This window comes from Vulpes vulpes, chromosome 12, assembly GCF_048418805.1.
Source record: "Vulpes vulpes isolate BD-2025 chromosome 12, VulVul3, whole genome shotgun sequence".
Classification (NCBI taxonomy): Eukaryota; Metazoa; Chordata; class Mammalia; order Carnivora; family Canidae; genus Vulpes; species Vulpes vulpes.
This window is the reverse complement of record NC_132791.1, coordinates 171644714-171663014: the sequence shown is the minus strand read 5'-3', so window position 1 is coordinate 171663014 and position 18301 is coordinate 171644714. Positions and strand designations below refer to the sequence as shown.

The 18301-nt window shown below is 53.6% G+C and overlaps 1 protein-coding gene and 2 long non-coding RNA genes across 6 annotated transcripts in view; 1 reads left to right on the top strand and 2 right to left on the bottom strand.

Moving 5' to 3' along the window:
* Positions 1 to 446: 446 nt before the first annotated feature.
* Positions 447 to 2645, bottom strand: LOC140594792 (uncharacterized). Its single transcript, XR_011996111.1, has 2 exons — positions 2414 to 2645; positions 447 to 1444 (listed from the first exon to the last, which is right to left on the bottom strand). It is a non-coding gene; the product is annotated as an uncharacterized lncRNA (long non-coding RNA).
* A 576-nt stretch (positions 2646 to 3221) lies between these two features.
* Positions 3222 to 9467, bottom strand: LOC112911891 (uncharacterized). The gene is made up of 2 exons (XR_011996110.1): positions 9287 to 9467; positions 3222 to 5361 (listed from the first exon to the last, which is right to left on the bottom strand). It is a non-coding gene; the product is annotated as an uncharacterized lncRNA (long non-coding RNA).
* Positions 9468 to 11309: 1842 nt separating this feature from the next.
* PLCG2 (phospholipase C gamma 2) overlaps positions 11310 to 18301 on the top strand; it is a 174614-nt gene continuing 167622 nt past the window's right edge. For 2 of the 4 annotated variants that reach the window (XM_072731455.1, XM_072731457.1), the window contains exons 1-2: positions 11336 to 11409; positions 16169 to 16308. The gene's annotated coding sequence lies outside the window, so the exon portion shown is untranslated. Of the gene's footprint in view, positions 11410 to 15134; positions 15251 to 16168; positions 16309 to 18301 lie in introns of all 4 variants that reach the window. The other 2 variants (XM_072731458.1, XM_072731456.1) reach the window with 2 other exon arrangements.

Here is an 18301-nt window from a genome sequence, read left to right as displayed (position 1 = left end):
GAAGCTTCTCCAAAGCACACTTGGTCACCTCCACAGCAGCAGGAGGCTGAGACCGGCTAGAAGGTCTCCACCAAGCCCTTGGCTCTAGACCTCTTGGCTGTGTGCCCTCTAAACGTAATGGTAGGAACAATAAGCTGTTCCTCGGAAACACCAGCCTGTGTCCCCGCTCTGGTGTGCCGGGGAGGAGGAGGAGGCTCGGGGAAAGGGGCGCTGGCACCCAGCTGCTTCCCGAGCGTGGTATACCCGCTGTGGCAGCTTCTCTTTGGGGCTCCCCACAACGATGGCCACAGGCCATCCCCTGAGGTGGGAAGTGGGTCAACGATTCTCTCACAGGTTTTTTATTTTCATTTTTTATGGATAACTATCTCCTCTGGTGGTGGCTGTTCAAGACACGCCCTGCCTTCTAGAAATAGGACGCAATAACATAAAATGTCCTAGTAGCCACGTTTTATGAAACAGGCAAAATTAAACTATATTTTTCTTAACATACCCCAAATATCATTTCAACACGTCAATATAAAAATTATTGAGATATTTCACACTCTTTGTTTTCTGCACAGTCTTCTGTATTTGGCATGTCCGGCACATCTCAGGTGGGACCGGACCGGTCTCAGACGCTCAGCAGCAGCCGAATTTGGCCCGTGGCCCTCACGCGGACAGCACAGCTCCAGAATTTCCGTAAACCCAGAGCAGAGGAAGTGGCAACATGGTAGGAGGTGGAGAGCAGCAGGTGTGCGGGACTTGGAACAGCCTCACACGGCAGTGAAAGGGCTTTTGCTTCGATGTGGGCATTGAGAGGCCGCCTCAGCGCTGCCCGTGAGCCACCCCAAGCAGGAAGGTCAGGCGCACTTCGGGAGGCCGAGGCCTCTGCAGGACTGACCTGCAGGGCTGTCCGTCAAGCCCCCAGGCCCTCTGGAAAGCAAGCTTCTGTCCACTTTAACTGACTTTTTAAAAGTAGCGTGTTCATTTATGAGAAAGCTTGGTAGGTCATCACTGCATTTCTGTGGAATGAATGAGTGAATCAATCAATGGAAAACCCCAAAGTGGGATCCCTGGGTGGCGCAGCGGTTTGGCGCCTGCCTTTGGCCCAGGGCGCGATCCTGGAGACCCGGGATCGAATCCCACGTCGGGCTCCCGGTGCATGGAGCCTGCTTCTCCCTCTGCCTGTGTCTCTGCCTCTCTCTCTCTCTGTGACTATCATAAATAAATAAAAATTAAAAAAAAAAAAGGAAAACCCCAAAGTAAAGGTTGGCCTTGAGCTGAAGACAGTCCCGCGTCCCCAGGGCAGCCGGGCCACAGCCCCGCCATGAGATGTGGATGTCGCCCGGGGTGTCCTTCCTCCAGCTGGCCGCCAGCGCGCCAGGAGAGCGCCCTCCCCTTGCTTCCGGAGCCTCATTCATTCACACAGCAAAAAAGCGTTGCTCTGAACCTCGAAAACACCGAGCTAGGTGGAAGAAGCCAGTCACCAAAGTCCACATATTATAGGATTCCAACCACAAGAAAGCCCAGAATAGGGAAATCTATGGAGAAAGTCACTAAGGGTTGCTCAGGGCTGAGGGGGTGGGGGTGGGGGGGGGGGCAGTACAGGCAGAGCCAGAGGGTTGCATTTTGGGGTGATGAAAATGTCCTTCAGTGGGGATGTTGGCGTGACTAAGGATCCTAAAAACCCCAGAACCGTACACTCTACTTAGGTGGATGGCGTGGTCAGTGAGTTATCTCTCAGTAAGGCTGGGTTCTTTTTTTTTTTTTTTTTAAGGTTTTATTTATTTGAGAGAGAATGGGAGGGGGTGGAAGGAGAGAGAGAGAATCTGGAGCGGCCCCCCCAGCGCGGAGCCCCAGGCCACGCATCATCCCCCCACCGGGAGGCCATGGCCCGAGCCGAAATCAAGGACTGGTGGCCAATCCCACTGAGCCACCCAGGCGCCCGCCAATAAGACCATTTTTTTCTAATTTATTGAGCACCCACTGTGTGCAGGGCACGCTGCCGGCTCGGTGGAAATAGGGGCCGGGCCATCCTCCAGGCCGGGGCTGCTCAGCAGGTGGAGCCGAGGGAAGGGCCTGGCGCGGGGCCCAACCGGCCAGCCCAAGAGGGGAGGGCGGGGGGGGAGGCGAGCGGGGAGGGCGGGGGGGGCAGGCTCCCGGGGCGGGGCCGCTGGTCCGGGAGACCGGCAGCCAGGGCTGTGGAGCGAGCAGCCGGCCGAGAGCCGCTGGAGGCCAACGGGGCGGGCGGCGGGAGGGGGGGGCGGCGGCCCGGCCCGTGACGTCATCGTCGCCATGGAGACGCCGCCGCCGCCGCGGCCCCGGGCGGGGAGGGGGCGGGAAGCGCGGCCCGGGGGTCCCGCGCCCGGGAGCCGCGGCCGCCGCCTGCTGGTGCGGCGCTGGGAGCACACCGGGCGTGGGGCTCTCTGCCCACCTGCTTCGACCTCTCCAGATCCTTCAGGAACTCCCGGTCCAGGCTAGTGGGCTTCAGCCTCGCGTCCGCGTCCTCGCTCATCTCAGGCCGCTTCCCTCTTCCAAGGCGGCGAAGGCGGGGAGCGACGCGCGTCCGTCCTTGCCCAGGCTGCTTCTCAGGCTGCACACGGGGGTGCTCACATTGCGGCCCAGGTGTGCGCGGGCGAGGACGGGGTGGGGTGGAGGCGAGGGTCCTGCAACATGGTGCCCCCGTGGCTGGTCACCCACCTCCCTCCGCTTCCCTCGGGGGCAGGGTCTGCTCACCCTGCGGCAGCCTTTTCAGGTGGGATGCTAGAAAGTTCTCTTGGCCCTGCTTCCCTCCTGGGGTCCATGTCACTCCCAGAAACTCACACCTTCCTGACATGCCATGGTCACCTCTCCCCACCCTGGCACCTCTTACCAGTTCTCCTTCCTGATTCGGGCAGGCACAGGATGAAGACTGGGGACACCTGCCTTGCCTGAGGGTGGGTGTGGGGCAGTGGGCCTGAGCGGGAGACCTGAGGAGGGGAGCATCTCTTTTTTTCTCCCCACTCCTATCTTCTGTTGGTTCTGGGATGATCTAAGGGAAGGTAGGACCTTGGCAGCCACTTTGTAAGAAGCCCCAGGGTCTGGTCCTCAGTTTTCTGACTTTCTCTAGAATGTGGGGAACTTAGACCTGGATGATTTCAGGCAACCACCTCACTTGACTATCTGTTCATCCGTCTGATACAGGTGAGGTTTGGTGGAGTGGGGTCCAGAGCCAACCACCAGGAAAGAATTCTTGAGGCATCTTTGGTGCAAAATAGTGGTTTTATTAAAGCACAGGGCAAAACCCTTAGGCAGAAAGAGCTGCCGCCCCCAGGTTGTGAGGAAAGGCTGATTATATACTTGGAGTTGGGGGAGGTAAGGAAAAGCGAGGTTTCAAAAGGATTTTCACATGTTAAAGAAGACTCACTGGATTCCAAAGCCCTTGCCATTGTTAAGGTTGTTTTTCCCTCTAGCAAGGCATTAACATTAAGACAGTTGTGGGGTGCACCTGGGTGGCTCAGCGGTTGAGGCTCTGCCTTCAGCCGGGGGTGTGATCCGGGGGTCCTGGGATGGAGTCTGCTTCTCCCTCTGCCTGTGTCTCTGCCTCTCTCTCTCTCTCTCTCTCTGTGTGTCTCTCATGAATAAATAAAATCTTACAAAAAAAAAGTTGGGAGCTTCCTGGAAGAATGTCACATACATCCCACCCAGGAGTGGGGGGGATTGGTTTGCAGGGTGTCAGTTTGTGTTTTGTCCTCAGCTAGGCTTCTGCTCCCTCATCACATCCACCCGCCCATTTATCCACCCGTCCACCTTGTAAAACTGCTGCGTGCTGGTCACTCAGCTACATGTGGGGATCTGGTAGTGGAAACAGCCCAAACCCCTCCCTTGGGGAGCCTGTGTTCTGAGAGAAGTCAGACAACAAACAAAATTAATAAGAAAAAGATACGGTATCTTCAAAGGATAGATGTGATGGGAAGAAAAGGAATCCAAAAAGGAGGATAGGGAAAGTGGTGGACAGGTGGCCTGGGAAGGCCTCACCGAGAAGGGGACATTTGTGTAAAGACCTGAAGCAGGAGAGGAAGGAGCCAAGGGAAATTTGGGGATAAGAGCCTTCCAGGCAGTGAGAGCGGCCAGTGCAAAGGCCCTGAGGTGGGAGCAGGTGCGGAGGGTTAGAGGAACAGGAGGAGATGGAGCAGCCAGAGCAGAGTGAGCGAAGCAAGGAGGAGAGGGGGCCTGAGTCCCCTGAGTCAACGGTCCGCTGCTTGGAGGCCTCGGGTTTTACTGATGCTCTGCGCTCTTGCTGGGGATCCTCCCGTACACCATGTCATCTTAGCTCCAAAATACCCTCATTATTCCCATTTCATAGATGAAAAAAAACGAGTAATAAGATAGGATTCGTCTGGAGAAACGTGTGTATGGTGGGGGGCGGCCCCAGGCCTCTCTGATGTTCTCAGGGAGGAGACAGTGAGGCCTCTGCCATCAGAAGGAAACTGGCTTTTCTGCGGCTGCTCCACTTGGCTTCCAGAAAAGCCCAAATCTTCCTGTCACAAACTCCCCCGGGGGGCAGGGGGCTCTGCTGTTCCCAGTCTCCCCTACTCCAGGCTGGTGGCCCTCTGAGCCATAGCCAGCAGCCTTAGCATTTGTCCCCGGGGGGGGGGGGGGGGGGGTGTCGGTAGAGAGACAGAAGCAGGTTTTTTCTATCAGGCAGGCCTAAAGGATTTGTGGGAGGATTGGGGGTGGTTCTCAATAGGAAAAAATGAGGCTGAATGGGCTGGGAAGGGGGGAGCTGCTTCGAGGGAGGTGACCAAGCCGCTAAGCCCCCTGGCCTGTCTCAGCAAGTAACACAGACGTGATGTTTAGACAACGTTCGCTCATTCATTGGACAGATACTTAAACATGGGCCGACTTTGTGCCAGGCTCTGTGTTCTGTGAGGAGTGTGTGGGCGGCTGGCAGGGTGGGTGGGTGAGTAAGTGGGCGAATAAAGGAACAGACGGGAGGATGGATTAATGGATAGATGGACAGATGAATGAATGGATAGGGAGGTGAGTAGAGGGGCGGATGAATGGGTGGCTGTGGAAAGGGAGGAGTGGCCGGTTTAAGTGACTCATGAATGGGGGTATTAAGTGCCTACTGCAGTGTAACAAATCACCCCAAAGTGTAGCGGCTTAAAACAACAAGTGTGGATCTCACCGTTTCCGCGGGGCGGGAGTTCAGGAGCGGCGCAGCCGGCTAGTTCTGGCTCAGGGCTCCCAGGTGGTGGCCATCGGGCTGGGGCCGTGTCTTGTTCGAAGGCTTTCTGGGCTGGAGGACCCTCTTCTGTGATGGTGCTGTTGGCAGGAGGCCTCTGTTCCTCACCACATGGTTCTCCAGAAGGCTTCGAGAGTGTTCTCGTGACATGGCTCCTCCAAGGGTGAGCGATCAGAGAGAGAGAGAGAGAGAGAGAGAGAGAGAGACACCAAAGCAGAAATTATGGTGACCTTTACCACTAGAGTTCTCATGTCCTCTGCCATCACTTCTGCTTTTCCCTGCTTATCAGCAGCAAGCCACTGAGACCCGCCCATGCCCAGGGCAGGGGAATTAGGGCCCACCTCTGGGAGGAAGAGCATCAAAGAATTTGTGGACAGATTTTAAAACCATGGCAACAACAGGGACACCTGGGTGGCTCAGCGGTTGAGTGCCTTTGGCTCAGGTCGTGATCCCGGGGTCCAGGGATGGAGTCCCACATGGGGCTCCCCACAGGGAGTCAGCTTCTCCCTCTGCCTGTGTCTCTGCCTCTCTCTGTGTCTCTCATGAATAAATAAATACAATCTTTAAAAAAAAATGTGGCAACAGATCAATGGACGGTGTACTCACTATTCTCTGATGCTGGAATTTTAGAATAATCTCAGATGGTGGCCTGCTCCTGAAATTCTCCTGGGACACTTGTAGATGCTCCCAGTGCTGGGGCTCCACCCCCAGGTCCTCTTTTTTTTTTTTTTTTTTTTTAATTTTATTTATTTATTCATGAGAGGCACAGAGAGAGGCAGACACAGGCAGAGGGAGAAGCAGGCTCCATGCAGGGAGCCCGAAATGGGATCCGATCCCAGGACTGCAGGATCACACCCTGGGTCGAAGGCAGGCGCTCAACCGCTGAGCCACCCAGGCGTCCCCACCCCCAGGTCCTCTTATTTGAATTGCTCTGAGCAGATTTGGACATTTGTGGTTTTGTTTTGTGGGATGATCTTAAACTTTAATCGTGACATTTATGCTCCCACTACATTTTTTTTAATGGTGGTAAAATGGGTATAATGGAAAATTGACCATGTTAGCCATTTCCGAGTGTGTGGTTAGGTGGCAGTAAACACATTCACACTGTGGTGCAGCTATCGCCTCCAGAAATGTTCCTTTTCCCAAACCGAAGGCCTGCCCATTAAACATGAACTCCCGCTCCTCCCTCCTCCAGCCCAGACTGAGCACCACTCTCTGTGAATTGGACCACTCGAGGGCCCAGGCGAGTCAATCCTGTGCATCTGGCTGGATTCACTCAGCACAGTGACTCGCAGGGCTCATCCACGTTGGGGGACAGCAGTTTCATTCCCCTCGTGGCCAAACAGCCTCCCATTGTCCGCAGGGACCACGTTTTGGGTACACATCATCCGCGGGTGGACTAAGGTTAGGTTGTGTCCACGTTGGTATTTTTAAGGCTCCAAGGTGATTCTGAGAAGTTAGAGGGATGCAAACCAAGGCCTGAGACCAGTGGTTCTCAAGCCTGGCTGCACATTTGCATCACCTGCTAGCTGTTTAAAAAAAAAAAAAAAAAAAAAAGAATGCCTGGTGAGCCTGGCCGATCCACTGGGTCAGGATCTCCGGAGGTGGACCTGCCAGGCTGCGAAAATAGCGGGCTTCCAGGGAGTGCACTCATTTCCAAGCCTCTGCTGCCCCCCGGTGGCAGCACCTGGGACTCTCCAGGACCCGCTTGGCCTCCCACAAGGAGCCCAGAAGGCCCAGGCCCAGTGCCGTCCCCTGGGGGACTGGGGACCCTGTAAGGCTCCACCTGCCTCCCTCCCCCACTATTTCCTGGCTTCCACGCCTAGAACAGATGAGTCTATGAGGAGAAGGCACGGACAGGTGGACGACTCTATTTCACTCCTTGCCAGCTGCATGACCTTGAACAAGCCACTTAATCTGTCAGGGGGAGGACCACTGCTGCCTGGACAAGTCCCTGAGATCGCAGTTAAGTGTGTTAGCTTTGGGGAGAACCTAGAATTTATCCTTGGCTCTGCTGACATCTGGGTGGATGATTCCTCGTGGCAGAGCCATCCCGGGCACAGTATGGTTTTGAGCAGCATCCCTGGCCTCAACCCACTAGATACCAATGGACTCCCCAGTTTTGACAACCAGAAAAGTTTCCAGACATGACAGCTGTTCCCTGGGGGTATGGTTGCCAGACAAGATGCAGGCTTCCCAGTTACATTTGAATTTCAGATAAGCAACTTGTAACTTTTTAGGATAATTATGTCCCAAAGATTGTATTTTTGTTTGCTACATCCAGAACCCCTACAAAACCACCTCCACTGAGAGCCACTGCCCTGAGAGCGTGATACCTGCTGGAGGCTAAGCCACCAGATGGAGGAGGTGCAGCAGGAAGGCACTGCCCTGGCCTGGTCCGGCCCAGGATGGGGGTTCCCAGGGGCAGCCCAGGAACCGTGAGTGAAGTGAGCCCTGGGAGAGGGTGGCCCTGGGAGAGGAAGCTGGGTTCACAGTTGGGCAAGTCCCTCTGGGGGCTCAGAGCCACTGATGTGCTGGGGGCAGGGGACACCTTCTCCCAACACCTGGGGACACAGCAGTTTGTGGCCAACTGCAAGTTGGAGTAGCTCATCCCCAGCTTTTCCCCAGAGAGAGCTCTCAGTGGTGGGGAGTCAGGTCCAACGTGCTCATTGGCAAGAAGAAACAGGCTCAGAGAGGGGCAGTGACTGGCCCCAGGCCACACAGCCAGCTTGTGACGGTGGTAAACCCTTCAAGCCAGGACTATTTGCCCCTGGGGTGGAGACTGGGAATGTCCTCAACTTGTAGTAAGTCTTCTGAGAGCTGCCAGCATTTTCCAGATGCACTGAAGCCAGGCCTCACCCTGAGGCTGGGCCAGCTGCTCCCCGTACTACTCCAGGGGAGTGCTGGGCCCCCTCTGGGGCTGCCCCTGTCGTGACCATCTCGTCACTGTCTGGTAAGGAAAGCGACATGAGGAAGTGGTAAAGGGCTGGACCCGGAGCCAGACTGTCTGGGGCCGAATACCGGCTCTGCCCTTCACACACTCTCACCTGTGGAGCTTCTTCATCTGTAAAATGGGAGTAATGAAAACGATACCTACTTTGTAAGGTTAGGATAAGTTTTTGGTGAATTAACAGGGAGGAATGCTTAGAACAGTGTGTGGCAGGTAGTAAGGTTTACTACGCATCTTACTTTCTTCCATTCTTCTGGTGACATCAACCCTTCTCCCTTAGGGAGCTGGTTCAGTGGGACTGTCGATCAGCCACCAGCCCAGCCCTGCCCTAAGAGGATCAGCCACCAGCCCAGCCCTGCCCTAAGAGACTTGTGAGTCAGGGAAAGAACAGTCACTGTACTCTATTGCCCAGTCACTGGGTCGATGAGTGAGAAAACCCTGATGAAGGGCTATTGAGTCCCTGGATCCAGCTTGACCTGAAGCTAGATCCTGAATGCTAAGACAATAAATTCCTCATTTTGCTTAAGCAAGTGCGGTAAATTATTTTTTTTTAAGATTTTATTTATTTATTTGAGAGAGAGGACAAGTGGGCAGAGGGGCAGGGGGAGAAGTAGAAGCAGACTCTGCTGAGCAGGGAGCCTGATTTGAGACTCAATCCCAGGATGCAGAGATCACGACCTGAGCTGAAGGCAGACACTTAACTGATTGAGCCACCCCAGCACCCTGAGAGTCCTGATCCATGTACCCTTTTCCTTCATAAAGCAAGAGAGGTTCCTCCAAGATAGCTCCCTTCTCCCATGGACCAGGCCTCTCAGCTTGGCTTTGCTCCAGCCCACACTAGGCCAAATGACCCACTCTCAAGGAGTCAGAGGGAGGTTCTCTGTTTGAGCTGTGATTGGAACAAACAAGAGGCAACAAACTTGGGGGCACCTGGGTGCCTCAGCTGCTAAGTGTCTGCCTTCTGCTCAGGTCATGGTCCTGGGGTCCTGAGATCGAGCCCCATGCTCGGCTCCCTGCTCAGCAGATAGTCTGCTTCTCCCTCTCCCGCCTCTCACTAGTGCTCTCTCTCGCTCTCTCTCTAAATAAGTCTTAAAAAAAAAAAAAAGAGGAAACAAACTTGTATAAAGTACCTCAATGTGCCACGTTTAGTGCTGGGGCTTTGCTGTTACTTTAGCTGCATGCAGCAGGTGAGGAAATGGTGGTTCAGAGAGGTCCTCTGACTTGCCCAAGCCCACACAGCCTGGAAGCAGAGTCACTTCAGTGTAAGCCCAGGTACTCGGGTTCCAAAGCAGGTGCACTTCTCACTGCACCACATGGCTGATTACCTGCAAGGGGGGATTGTTTTCTGTTGTTCCATTAAACAATTTTCTGAATTGTAAAGATATATAACATAAAATGTACCGTGGGTGGGGAAGAACAGTGTAAGTCAGTGTTGCCCTTCTCAGCCAAAAGATGACCTAGAGAGAACTTATTACTCCAAGTGGCCTAGTGTCCTGGCAAACAGCTGTGAGGTCCCATTCATTCCATTCATTCATTCTCTAAGGTCCATTCATTCACTCAGCACATATTTATTGAGTCCCCAACGGGTGCCAGGCGATCGATGCTCAAGGCAGGGCCCAGTGTTTAAGGTCATTCTTGGGATTGACTCTGTGCCTGCCCAGCCCCAAGAGGGAACATCATCCTCAGTCCTGTGCCCAGGAGCCTATCTTAGTCCCTCTTGGTCACTCTAGTTCCAGCAGAGCCCTGGGCAAAGAGCAGGTTCAAGATCAAGGAGTCTAGATAAATGGCAGAGTCCCGGTCCGGCCAGAGCAGGAACTCCCAATGCACGGTCCCTGACAAACGATTCTGGCAACAAAGGGACTTAGGGGCACTTAGTGCAATGATGTACAACGTGCCTAATCACTGCTCTGGGGTGGGGGTGGGGGTGGGAGTTGCCACTGCTGAGACCGAGGTCACACACCAGTACACACCAACACTGCAGGTCTACCTATGGATAATGTTCTTTTTTTTTTTTTTTTTCTAAGACTTTATTTATTTAGGGACGCCTGGGTGGCTCAGCGGTTGGCTGTCTGCCTTCAGCTCAGGGTGTGATTCTGGGATCGTGTCCCACATCAGGCTCCCTGCACGGGACCTGCTTCTCTGCCTGTCTCTCTCTCTCTGTCTCATGAATAAATAAATAAAATATTTTTTAAAAAAATATTTTATTTATTTGAGTGAGAGAGAGAGATAGTAAGAGAGCATAAGCAGGGGGGAGAGGGAGAGGGAGAAGCAGGCTCCCTGCTGAGCAGGGGGGGACGTGAGGCTCCATCCCAGGACCCTGGGATCATGACCTGAGCCAACGCCAGATGCTTAACTGCCTGAGCCCCCCAGGCGCCCCGTATGGACGGCAAAAGTGGGGTGCCCTGTAGGGGGTAACCAGGATCAGGACCGCGTCTCGGGGGCGTGATGTTTACGCTGGACAGCCCCTCAGAGGCCTCCCCCACCTTCTAAAATGTCCTTCTAGGGGGCAGCCCAGGTGCCCAGCGGTCTGGCGCCGCCTGCAGCCCAGGGCCTGACCCTGGAGTCCCGGGATCGGGTCCCGCGTCGGGCTCCCTGCGTGGAGCCTGCTTCTCCCTCTGCCTGTGTCTCTGCCTCTCTCCCTCTGTGTCTCGTGAATAGATAAATAAAATCTTTAAAATAAAATCCTCTAAAAAAAAAAAAACAGGTAAGATAAAACGTCCTTCGGAATCACCTGCGGCCTCCCGTCCTGTAGCCTGGGGCGGTCGCCGCTGTGTCCTTAGTCCAAGAGGACGCTTCTTCACGTTCCCTCCTAAGACCCGGAGGCGCCCCGGGGCCTGACCGACGCGGCACGAGCCGCGGGCAGCTCGGGCAGGCGGGGCCCCCAGGAGCGCGGGCCCAGGGGCGGGCGGCCCGGCGGCGCGGTGGCGAGGGGCTCCCTCCTCCTCCTCCTCCCGACCTGGAGTCTCAGCCACGGCTCCTCGGGCGCTGCGGCCACCAACAGGCCGAGGACGTGGACGCCGCCTCAGGCCGGCCCCGCGTCTCCCGGGCTTGCTCCCACCGCAGCCTCGGGGCCGCGCGCCCCCCACGAGGCCCCTCCGGCCCCGCGGCCCGCAGACCGCAGACCGACCGCCACTCCCAGGAAACGCCCGCCCCGGAAGCGGAAGTGCGTCGGCGGGTGGTGGGCGCACTGCGTTGTGGGAGGTGTAGTCCATAGAGGCCGAAGAGTCCGTGAGAGCTGTGCATTTTGGGAAAGGTAGTTTTCGAGGGATCTGAGCGCCCTAGGCGGGAGCCGAGGTGACGCCTAAGGCGACCGGGGTGGGTGGGGTGGGGCGCTAACAATTGTTAGATTAAGAGCGAATACGTGGGACTTGTTTTTGTCTCTCCCAGCTACCAACACGCAGAGGGGCGGAGAATAAGACCTATAGCGCGCTTCTGTGATGGCAAGCAGGCCTGCCTGTTCCCCATCCAGACGAGTGAACGAGCTGCGTAGCCTCCCCGAACCTGTTTCCTTATCTGTGAAATGGGCAAATTGATCATTCTTGCTTGGCAGGCCTGATAACATCCATCGAGCATCCATCAAACACCTTTGCTTAACAAATCCCTCCTCCCTCTGAATCCGAGCGTACTGAGCGCACGGACGTCCTTGTAACCGAGAGTAAGAAAGGGGCTCCGGGGGCACCTGGGTGACTCGGTTGGTTCGGGATCTGCCTTCTGCCCAGGTCATGACCTCCCAGTCCTGGGGCTGAGGGCACAGGCCGTGATCCCGTGGTCCCGGGGTCCCGGGGTCCCGGGATCCAGCCCCGAGGCAGAGTCCTGGCTCAGTGCGGAGTCTGCGTCTTCCTCCCCCTCTGCCCCTCCCCCTAGCGTTCGTTCTCTCTCAGATAAGTGAGGGCAGCCCGGGTGGCGCAGTGGTTTAGCGCCGCCTTCAGCCCAGGGCGTGATCCTGGAGACCCGGGATCGAGTCCCGCGTCGGGCTCCCTGCATGGAGCCTGCTTCTCCCTCTGCCTGTGTCTGTGCCTCTCTCTCTCTGTCTCTCATGAACAAATGAATAAAATCTTATAAATAAATAAATAAATAGACGATGGCAAGGCCTCCAGTATCTTGTAAGTCCTCCTTAGCATATGAAAATCCCTTTGAAATCTCCCTTTTTACTTGCTTCCCCCAACCCTTGGGTATATAATCAGCCTCCCCTCACAGGCCCAGGGCAGCTGCTCTTCCTGCCCACAGGTCCTGTCCCCAGGCTTTAATAAAACCACCATTTTTAAAAAAAATTTTATTTATTTATGATAGTCACAGAGAGAGAGAGAGAGAGAGGCAGAGACACAGGCAGAGGGAGAAGCAGGCTCCACGCAGGGAGCCCGATGTGGGACTCGATCCCCGGTCTCCAGGATCGCGCCCTGGACCAAAGGTAGGCGCCCAACCGCTGCGCCACCCAGGGATCCCCAAAACCACCATTTTGCACCAAAGACGTCTCAAGAATTCTTCCTTGGTTGTTGGCCCTGGACCTCACCTAAAACTTCATCATGGGGAGGTTTGATTGTGGGTTATATATTGGCTAATAGCGTGGTATCACTGTTGACTCTCCTGAGTGTGATCACTGAATTGTGGTTATGTGGAAGAGTGTCCTCCTTAGTAGACACCTGCTGAACTAACTCTGGGCTCTTGGACAGTTTAGAAAAAAAGAGAAACGGAGGAAAGGATATATTAATAATTGGTGAATCCAAGTTTAAAAATATGGTTGTTCGTGTTCCTCCTCTTGTAACTAAAAAGTAGGCATGAAAAAAAAAAAAAAACAAGGAGGCTCCATAGCACTGATGAGAGGGAAAGCTTCTATACACATTGGCAAGATTCTTTTTTTAAAGCAAGATGCAGAGGTGGAAATACACAAAACACGCAGACAGAAGACCCAAGAAAGAGGGGACAAAGGCTGCCTCTGGGGCAAGGACCTGGGGGAAGGGATGAGGAGTGGAAAAGAGACTTGCTTCTCACACTTACCCTTTTAGAGCTTTTTTTTTTTTTTTTTTTTTTTTTTTTTTAAGATTTTATTTATTCATGAAAGACACAGGGAGAGAGAGAGAGAGAGAGGCAGAGACACAGGCAGAGGGAGAAGCAGGCTTCCTCCAAGGAGCCCGATGTGGGACTTGATCCCGGATCCTGGGATCACACCCTGAGCCAAAGGCAGATGCTTAACCCCTGAACCACCCAGGTGTCCCCCTTTTAGAGCTTTTAATTTTTTTTTATTTTTTAGCTTTTAAATTTTGTATTATGTCCATGTATAACCTGTTCAGATACCAAACCAAACCAAACAAAAAACCAATAACTTCAAAGAAGACTGTTTCTGGGAAAGCACTTGTGGTCAGAAAACCCCAGACTGGGCTCCCCTACTCCCCAGCTGTAGACCTGTTGGGAAACCCAAAACAGAAGGAAGGAAAACCAGTTACTTTCACATCCTTTCCCACATCTGCTCCTCATCACAATCTAGTGAGCCAGGCAGGTTTTAGTGGACCCATTTTATAGATTAGGAACACTGAGGACCAGAGAGTCTTAGCAACTTGTCTAAAGTCATGTGGTGAGACACTATTAGAGCTGAGGTGGAAACTGAGCCCTTCCCAGTGACCCAGCCTGGCTCTGTCCCTCCTGCAGGTGACCTCTCCAAGCTCTGAGGGTTGGATATGGCAGGAGAGGGCCCAGGGTAGGAGGGTAAGGTGGGGTTGACTTCCAGGCTCTGGGTGCTCACTGAAGCTCAGCCCAGCTGCCTTCCTGCCTGTTGCTTTTACATGGGGCTCCCCAGCAGGAAACAGAAGTCAAAGCATAGGCTTGATTTACATGTTCATGCGCAACTGATTTGGGGCTTTATTTGGGGGACAGAGAGCTAACTCAGCCAAAGGGCCTCTTCCCTGATCCCATCTGAGCTGCTTTTTACCATCTCTGTAATCTTCAACAAATCTCAAAGTGACCTTTTTAATTAAAAAAGAATAAAGTAATAGATGGATATTGTTATCCAAACAGGAAAGTATTTGACATTTCTGTCAAATTTCAAAACATACATACATGTTTTGATTATGCGATCCAGCATTTAAAATGGAAAAATGGAAAAATGGAAAATCGTTTTTTTTTTTTCTGTGAATATTCTCCCCCAAGTGTTCAAAGATACAGATGGAAAAATGCATTGCTAATAAGAGAAACAAAGACACAGAACTGTAAACAACCCACTAGTAGAGCCAATGTTTAATTCAACTGGGCTCCATCCACACGGGACAAAACCAAGGACAATAAGGTTTCCTGGATTTGCTGACCTAGAAAGATGTCCATAATATATTGTTAGATAAAAAAAAAAAAAAAAATCCCATTTTTTTGGGGAAAATGGGCTATAAGCATACATACACCCAGAGAGCTACAGGTTTGAACAAACGTAGCAGGCAATTTATAAAGTAGGAGAGCAAATTATTTGATTCAAATGTAAAAAGAGCATTTCATTTTCATTTCTCTGAAGAATAGTGAGATCGACTATCTTCTTTTTAAATTGGCCAGTTGTGTTTCCTCTTGTGTGAATTGCTAAAATATTACTGTCCCGGGCAGCCCGGGTGGCTCAGCGGTTTAGCACTGCCTTCAGCCCGGGGCATGATCCTGAAGACCCGGGATCGAGTCCCACGTCAGGCTCCCTGCATGGAGCCTGCTTCTCCTTCTGCCTGTGTCTTTGCCTCTCTCTCTCTCTGTTCTGTGTCTGTCATGAATAAATAAAATCTTAAAAAAAAAAAAAGATAATGACAAGCTTTTAAAAAAAAATAAAATAAAATATTACTGTCCCTTGGTCTTTTGTCATGCAAAATGGGTGTAAACTTCTGGCACCAAGTCTCTAAGAGCTTCTATTTACATTTCCAAGGCTTCCTTTGGGGTGGGGGATTTTGGAAAAGAGGTTACTGAACTGGAAGCAGAGGATGGTCTCAGTCCTTTTTTTTTTTTATTTACTTATGATAGGCACACAGTGAGAGAGAGAGGCAGAGATAAAGGCAGAGGGAGAAGCAGACTCCATGCACTGGGAGCCCGACGTGGGATTCGATCCCGGGTCTCCAGGATCGCACCCTGGGCCAAAGGCAAGTGCCAAACCACTGCGCCACCCAGGGATCCTCAATGGTCTCAGTCTTAAAGCAATGAGTTATCCTGTGAGATGAGGGGCTCTGAGAAATAAGGGCGTCTCCTGCCCAACACATTGCTCCCGTTTCTTCCTTTTTTTTTTTTTTTTTTTAAGATTTCTTATTTTATTTATTCATAGAGACACAGAAAGAGAGAGGCAGAGACACAGGCAGAGGGAGAAGCAGGCCCCATGCAGGGAGCCCGACGCTTGCGGGACTCGATCCCAGGTCTCCAGGATCACGCCCCAGGCTGCAGGCGGCACTAAACCGCTGCACCACCGGGGCTACCCTCTTCCTTTCTTTCATTTCTAGAATCTTCTCAAAGATGTGTCCTCTTTGGTTCTTGGTGGGTAGTCTGAACGTGGAGGTGGTTGTACCGTTTGAAAGAGGGAGGAGCTGGAACCAGAAATTGGTTGCCAAGGTTTGGAAAGGGTGAGGCGAGTGAGGGGCCCCGGGGCACCCTACCAGAAAAGATTCAGGAGGCACATGATTTAAGGAGGCAGTCACCCTCAGGCTCCCCTAGGCCCCTGGCGCACCTCGCCCGGGTCCCAGCCCTGCTGACTGCTTCTTGAGGACACAAGGCAAGATCTGCAGAGAGCTATTGTGCTGTAAGGCTGGGGTGGCCCCGGGTACTCTTCAGAGCCACCTCAAGACAGTGGTAGCAGCAGACTGATAAAACTACATCCTCCTGGAGGGCAAGGTGGCCGAGCTCTGGCTCAGCTCCCGAGACTGTCCCCATGGGACCCTTCATGCCTCCCCCGAGGCGTCTGAGGATTTTAGACTCTGCTGTGAAGAGGGTTCAGGGTAGACCTCTGGACAGATGGGGATCAACCATTTTTGTGCTTAAGACTTTTCTGCTTCTCTCTCCATTTGTGGCAGCTGCATGACTGGTTTTCTCTAGAGGTGCCCTGCACCCAGCCTCCCCTGGCTGTCATCTATCAATGTCGTCTACACAGCAGACATTGCATTTAGCACTTGACATCTCACGCCTCGCCGAGTTCTCACCACAGTCTTGAGAGGTAAGGACTTTGTTATCTCCACCACGTTCCAGATGAGGACACTGGGGCCCAAAGAAGGTCGGCGACCTGGCCTTGACCACAGAGCTAAGAAGCAGCAGAGGCAGGATTTGAACCCACAACTCCAGAGGCACGTTCTTCACCACGATGCCCGGCTCCTCCGTTTCTCATGAGCTTTGAGCCTGCTGAGTGCTGGCCACTAGATTGGGGGTTCCCACTGTCCCCCAGAGGCCCTCAGAATTTTCTAGAGCGTCTGCAGGAGGTCACCGTGGGGTTAAGGCAGGTTCTATCTTCCCTGACCTCCCTGGGTGGGAGGTTCCCAGAACTACAGGGCCAGCTCTACGGCCCCTTTTCCCCGCGAGGGGAGGGGATGGTGTGAGTTGGGACACGTCCTCTTTGAACGTTCTCTCTTGCTGCTTCTGACCACTTCCTCTTTTCCCTGGGGCGGAGGCAGCTGTGGCGGCCCTGGTGGCAGCCATCCCAGCAGTGGCCCAGGAGGCCTCTGAGTCTCTCCTGGAAGCGCTGGCCCGGCTGGGCTGAGGGCATGTCTCCACCTGGACTTCCATCCCCAAACCCCCCACCCCCGGGCCCTCCCCTGAGTCCCAGAGAGTGGAAGGGGTGCAGGGTGAGTGGGTTCCTGACTCAAAACACTGCCCCCGGGGCTGCCCACCCCCCATTTGGGCTCCACCTGGCCTGAACCTGCTTCCAGTAACTTCCATGGAGGACATGGCCCAAGTTCAGGACTCCTGCCTGCACAGCCAGACTCCTCAGGATGCCCAGGGAGGTGAGGCCCCCGGCTCTGGGTAGAAGCCCCAGCCTAGCCCTGGGCACCTCAAAGACGAGTCCTCCAAGTGAGCAGAGGAGCTGTGGCCTGGGAAGAAGTTGGGCGTTGAGAAATGTGGGTTCCAGGCCTGGCTCTGCCACCTGGTAGCTGGTGTGCTTGGCCAGGTTGCTTTGCCTCCTGGGTCTCAGTTTCCCCATCCATGCAATGGGCACAAACCATAACACTTCCAAAGGTTGCAATAAATAAAGGCCATGCTACATGTATCGTGCTAAGCAGAGAGCCTGGTACAGAGGTCTTGCCCGCCCCTGGGCAGAGCCTGCAGCGGGTCTGAGCCACCCGGGGTGTGTCCCCCTCCCCGCAGCCCCTGCCAAGGGAGCCTGGTCACAGCTACCCCGACCTGCTGCCCACCTCCGCCCATCCCAGCAGTGCCCGGCTTCCCACCCGGAGCAGGTTCAGCCCTCAAACTCAGTTGACAAGGAACATCACGTTTGTTTCCTCCATCGACCACCCCCCCCTCCCGCCCCTGACAGCGGCGTCAGTGGCCTCTGGCTGTGCCCACCCCAGAGTTATGCCCAAGCCCTGGGCCATCATTTGTTTTATGGTGGTAAACTGTGCATAACATAAAATGAACCATCTTTAACGAGTACGTGTATAGCTCGGTGGCATTAAGGGTACTCACGCTGTTGTGCAACCATCGCCACCATCGGCCTGCAGGACTGCGACTCTGTCCTCGTTAAACACAAATGCCCACCCCTGGCCCAGCCCCCTACAGCCCCCACTCACCTTTCTTCGCTATGGATCTGACCGCTCTATGTGACTCTTACATGCGGAATCACACAGGACTTGTCTTTTTGTGACTGGTTTATTTCAATTAGCATAGTGTCCTCAAGGTTCATCCGTGTTGGAGCATGGGTCAGAATTTCCATTCTTTTTCTGTTTGAATAATATTCCATTTATACGTTTAGACCACATTTTGCTTATTCACTTATCCATCAGGGGACATCCTGGCTGTTGTGAGTCATGCCGCTACACGCAGGGGTGTGCAAATATCTGTATGAGTCCCTGCTTTCAGTTCTTTGGGGTGTATACCTAGAAGTGGAATTTCTAGATCATATGGTAATTATGTTTGATTTTTTTTGAGGAACTGCCCTAAGTCTTGAGGTTTTAAATAGGACACAGGCATTGGGGAAGCCCCTCTGGCCCTTCTGCGTA